This window comes from Aplysia californica, unplaced genomic scaffold (assembly GCF_000002075.1).
Source record: "Aplysia californica isolate F4 #8 unplaced genomic scaffold, AplCal3.0 scaffold00095, whole genome shotgun sequence".
NCBI lineage: Eukaryota > Metazoa > Mollusca > Gastropoda > Aplysiida > Aplysiidae > Aplysia > Aplysia californica.
In genome coordinates, this window is record NW_004797365.1 from 572,854 (window position 1) to 578,390 (window position 5,537).

The window sequence follows — 5,537 nt, forward strand, 5'->3', positions numbered from 1 at the left end:
CTCATTTACATCCACTATTGTTTCTTATGCCAACTCACCCATTGGCCTGAATACATTAAAACTATTATTAGATTGGTTTGTTTACCCATTCATATAGTATTATTAATTTCTGTAACCATCACACCAAAATTGTATCCCCCCCCCCTTCCACACACACACCTCAAAATGATCTCTCCTTTTCTCTCCCATCCCTCTCACCCTGTTACTTCGAAGAGCTCATGAGTTTCTCACCGTCAACGCCACTGCCCGATCGCGCGGCAAGTTCACGCGTGAGCGCAGCGCGCTTTTCTTACACTCTTTAACCCTCTTCGTGAGTACTGGACGGAAAGGAGCGAGCGAGCGAGACTTGCCAGGGAGGGAGGGAGGGGAGAAGCGGGCGGCTGTAATCCGTTCGCTGGCCACCACTGCTGGGGTTTGTCTTCCCCGACATGAGTGGCAAGCCGCGCTACTAGTCTGCTGTTGTCCGTTGACCCGCACTCACCCCCAACGATCTCAGCGCTCACCTGCAGTGTCGGCACGAAAGGATAACCCAGTCAAATGTTGGATCTTCTTCAATATCTATCCCAGCAACTGGTCCGCTGAAAAGTTTTGACGATATGACACGAACGTATCTAGAAACATCTCTTCCTTTGTCTTTGTAGAATGTGAAAATCTGGACTAGTTTTCTGGGCGTGTAAAGGAACACTAACGGTAAAAAAGTGATTTGCGTTTCATTAAAAGATACTTTTATTACTTTAGAAAATCTCCAGACATCTTCCGACTCACGCCTTGTGTCTCTCAAACATTTTCGCGGTGCACATTACTTTGACCCTAGTATCACCCGAGCTGACTGTTATTAGAAGAAGTATTTTTCTTTGAACACTTGAAAAATAACAATTTTCAAAATATTGACACACTCACTCTGGAAACATTTTATCAATCCCAAAGACAAGAGACCCACAAACAGTTCATCAAAACATATTACTCAAAACGAGTTAAATAATAATTTTTTTTTAAACCATGGGGGTCAACGTAATATCATTGTGATGTTGTCAACTGCAGCTTGACAGTGGCGTGGCTGTTCTTCGAAAGAAGGGTTTTGCGTGCTCACATAACCTGGTCTTTATTCGTCTGTAACTTGAAGAAAACTTGGAGTGTGACAGTGAAGAGTGCGATTCTACTGTCGTGTTTGAGAGACGCTTTACATGACTCCAAGTGCTTATGAATTTGTTCTCACGCTCAGTCTCAATACAGGTAAGGATATCATTATTTTTTAATTGTCCATTTTGGCATTGTCAACTGTCTTTTTCTTGTATTTTTTCCCCCTTTTTTTGGGTCTTGTTTTGTTCTGGTTGAGATTTCATTCTCATAAAATGGAGAATGTACTAGATTCTATAATTTTATTACGGAAATTTTCTGTTGTTGTTTCTTTTTCACCATGTGTACTGATTGTTTTCTTCTGTTTTACAAAGTAATCGGGATACTATTCGTTGCCGAACTTATGTCATTGGAAATACGTTCAAATATCATTTGTAGTCAAAGCAGATAAGATACTTCTGCTCTTTGCAATTTACTAAAGCACAGTCGATTACAAATTTATAATAATATAGGAGCTTGTGTCCTGCATGTTTGAATCGATAAGGGATTGTTTGTCTTTTTTCCATTAAGAGATATTTTGCTTTGGTCGCTAAACACTGCAAGATTGTTTTCGTTATTGCTTTGATACTTTTTTAACATGGATTGAATATATTCATATTATGTGGAAAATTCTTGGGATTGTCGTTTTTTAACTGTAAGACAGACATAGTTTATTCTAATACTTTCATTTTAAAACCGTGCAGTTGTGAGTATCTAAATTCATTATGTTTTAGAAACTTGTACTGGCAACTATCAAATTATACTTAGAACTCGGAATAAGACATAAAACTAAGTGTATTTATAATAATAATAATAAATGACATTTATATAGCGCTCAAACCCGATTAAAGTACACAGGCTCTGAGCGCTTTACAATACAGTACAACGTACAAACAGTAATATAAAACCTTGTGTTCTGAGTAAAAGAAAATTACTCAAAATATTCATCTTATAATTAATTTAAAAACAGAAATGACTTTTGCTGACATCTGAATGAATCAAAAGATGTGATCTCTCTTAAAGTGCTTGGTAAAGCATTCCACATCTTGGGGCCTTGGTATTCAAATGTATCTTTTGATAATGTGGGAGTGACGCTTATTGTTGTATGACATGACAAAACCAGTTGCTTTTTATCCTTCTTGAAAACTACAAAAGGCTGGATCACTCATGGCTTTTCTTCAGTGTACTTCTAGGTCGACACGAGGATTTAGCAAACTGTGTGTGGCGTCGGTGGTCTGGTGGATAGGATATCGTGAGGTTGTGAGTTCGGGAGAGGGGGGGGGGAAGGTGGATGAGCATCAAGCCCGACGTTATGTCTTTGAGAAAGGCACTTCCCAAGGATTTTCCTCACTTCACTCCGGTGTGAATGGGTACCCGGCCATCTTGTCAGTATGTTAGAGTTCAAGTGCCATTAAAATGGCAGCTAGCACTGTATGCTTCCCAGGTAGTTGAGATTGTTTCAGAATGCTGTTAGGTCTGCTGGGGTAATAATATAGATTATAAAGCTCATAGAGCTTGCTGATGGGCGGGAATTTGCGCAATGATGATAATGATGATGATGATGATGATGATGATGATGATGATGATGATGATGATGATGATGAGATCAACGTCATCCTCCTCATTATTATTATTATTAAACTAGAGGAAAAAATACAGTATTACAAAGAACTTCCTTGCACGTACTCGACATTAGGGGGCCGGATCCTGTGACATTGGTTATAATGTGACAGGCCAGTCTGAATATTAAGTCTCACTTCCGAGTTTTATGCTTAATATTTGCTAGTATGAACTGCGAAAAGAAGGAAAAGTTCGGTAATCATTACATAACCTATGAACAGTGTTCTTCTTCAAAGAGACAGACGTCAGCGGAATATGAGTTTAATTTTTTTTTACAAATAATGTTGTGACTAAATTGTAGATTGAAGTACATTTGACTTTTCACTCTCAAAGTTGTAGTCACCTTCATTAAAAGAAATATACCAACTATCCAAAAGCCAACAACAGCTGAAGTTGAAAGAAAAAACAGGAACACTTAAACAAGTGTCAATGTGTCAAGGAAGAACAAACTGATATGAAATTGCCAGCATCAAGCACTTTCAACAAAACTGGACATGTTTGTCCTGTCCCTAAGAGTTTTACCACCAAGATCTCGTGACAGCCGTTGTTCATGAGTATGCCCTGGCAATGGAAGAGAATCAAAATCGTTCCGTAATTATGCAACAAAGTTAATGGCATGAAACAAAAGGACACTAAAACCTCCTGTAAATAATTTACAAGGACTCGTACTTATTATCCGGGTATCTGCTGCATCCCATTCCATCTGACCTTGCCAATCAATAGTGGGGTATTCTTGTTTCAAAGCCAAGTTATCTGTGTAAATACAATGCCCATCGCAGATTAATAAGTGAAGAAATGGGGTACGTATCCAGAGGAAGGGTGTTACATGGATCTCTAAGTTATCAAATTGAAACTCTTGGAATCGAGCTGTGGCATACGAAAGTTCCGATGCTTGAAATGATAATAATTGCTGGAAACGCGCTGAAGAACATAACCATATAACGTTCCTCCTTCTAAAGAGCGCAAAGAGTAGGTTGAAATCAAGTGAAAATTCTGTTTTAAAGGCGAGCTGTCTCCATTTTTATCTATGGTATGTATCAGAAAAGAAATAATTATGACAGCTAGGTGAAAAGGGCATAGCGTTCATGACCTCACAAGCTCAAGTGCTATCTTCCTTCTTCTTCAAGCCATTGGGGGCAGTGAACGCTGGGTTGTTTAGCAACTGCTGAGTTTATAAATAAAACAGCAGCAATATACCTAGGGGATTTCTCTGAATTTAGACATTCTCCCGTATCTTTCCTGCTATTGACCATGGATGGCTTTACTTTTGTTTGGATGGGTACCTGCAGCCCTGGAAGCGCCAATAACTGAGTCCAAATATGTTAGACTACCATGTGGTTAGCCCTGGTTTGAATCTCCAACGAGGTGATCTTGAGTTTTGGTTACTTTGGATATTTTGTAAAGGATTTTTACCCACTTGACATGAACACATAAAAATCATAGGCGCCGCCCCTTAATTAAGCTTAGTATTTGTTATCGGGGCGCTAAACAAATACCATACCATAAACCTTAACCTGTTGACCAACAGACAGTGTTTACCCTCCCCTCAGTTGTTTTTTCCGCTGGAAGTATCTAGTTTAACTGGCTCTATCAAAAACCCCAATGAGATGTTTGTAAAAAATAAACAACCTAAGAATATCGAAAGGGGTGTTGACCCGATACACGTACTTTACACGTTATATTTTTATTCCTAGGTCATGATAATACGTTGTGGTTTGCAATTGCGGGTACTGGTGCCTTGTACGTGATGATTAGGCTCGTCCGCCTGTTCGTATGCGTGTTTGGTTGGTTTTCATATAAAGGAAATACTTGATCAAGCATCCCCGCGTCTTTCGTATCCTGCTGGAATGCTCGTTATACTCGTCAACCTGGCCAATGATGGTAGGCTCGACGTTGTCTACACGCACTGGCGCCTGAGTCACGTGAACGAGGATGTAAATGTAAATAATATTTACTGCAACTTTATAGCTTCGATGCATGCAAAGATTTAAATTTGGTTCCCTTTTCATCATTGAATGCTGTAGTAGGAACTCAACATCACATTACTTTCGGCCCATTCTCTTTTCAAGGAAAACATGCCTGTCAAGATGTTTAGAAATAAAAGCTTTCCATCAATTTGATTTGAATACGTGAGATGTTTAGCTGCTGCTCACTTAGCCCGATATGTATTTTTCTTATCATAGCAAAGTTCCCACTAAAGTGTTAGCGTTTTCCCATATGGGGGCACGTTGCCATCTCTGTACGTTCACTTTGTCCCCTGTCTTGCTCTCGGTTTTATGCTGACGTTGCTAGAATTCCATCTAATTTCCGAATTTAATTTTGTCCCCCCCCCCCTCTCCACGTCTCCCTAAGGAATTTCTTTGAAAGATTCAAGCCTCGCAGAAGACGCCAAACAAAACCCGAAACAGAAACGCAATACAGTAGGCGTACAAGAGACTCCAACCCTCCCCACTCACCCCACCTCTGATTACAGTTAAATTCCCCTGGACGAAATGAGTATACAGAGGACTCCTTTGTGATACCACACCTCATCGATTTTAGATTTCGGGCGACATTACCAAAACACGCTGGGAACCCAATGAGATGTGAAATACCCCATTATCGGGAAAAGGGAACATTTTGAGAAATAACATCGAAAAAAGACAAAATGGGTTAGGAATGGTCCCTGTATAGATTTGTTCATTCTTGAGACTGGGACATTCTTGAGACAGGAACGGGGACCTGGTTGCATTTTAAAAATGTGTTAAAATTCGTTTTAAATAATATACACCGAAAAAAAGAGGCGGGAGTAAGGGTTCGGC

The 5,537-nt window shown here is 39.7% G+C and overlaps 1 protein-coding gene across 1 annotated transcript in view; it reads left to right on the plus strand.

The window, feature by feature from the left end:
- Positions 1–381: 381 nt before the first annotated feature.
- LOC101851567 (somatostatin receptor type 2-like) overlaps positions 382–5,537 on the plus strand; it is a 122,900-nt gene continuing 117,744 nt past the window's right edge. Inside the window, exon 1 of the mRNA XM_005095082.3 lies at positions 382–1,233. The gene's annotated coding sequence lies outside the window, so the exon portion shown is untranslated. The remainder of the gene's footprint in view (positions 1,234–5,537) is intronic.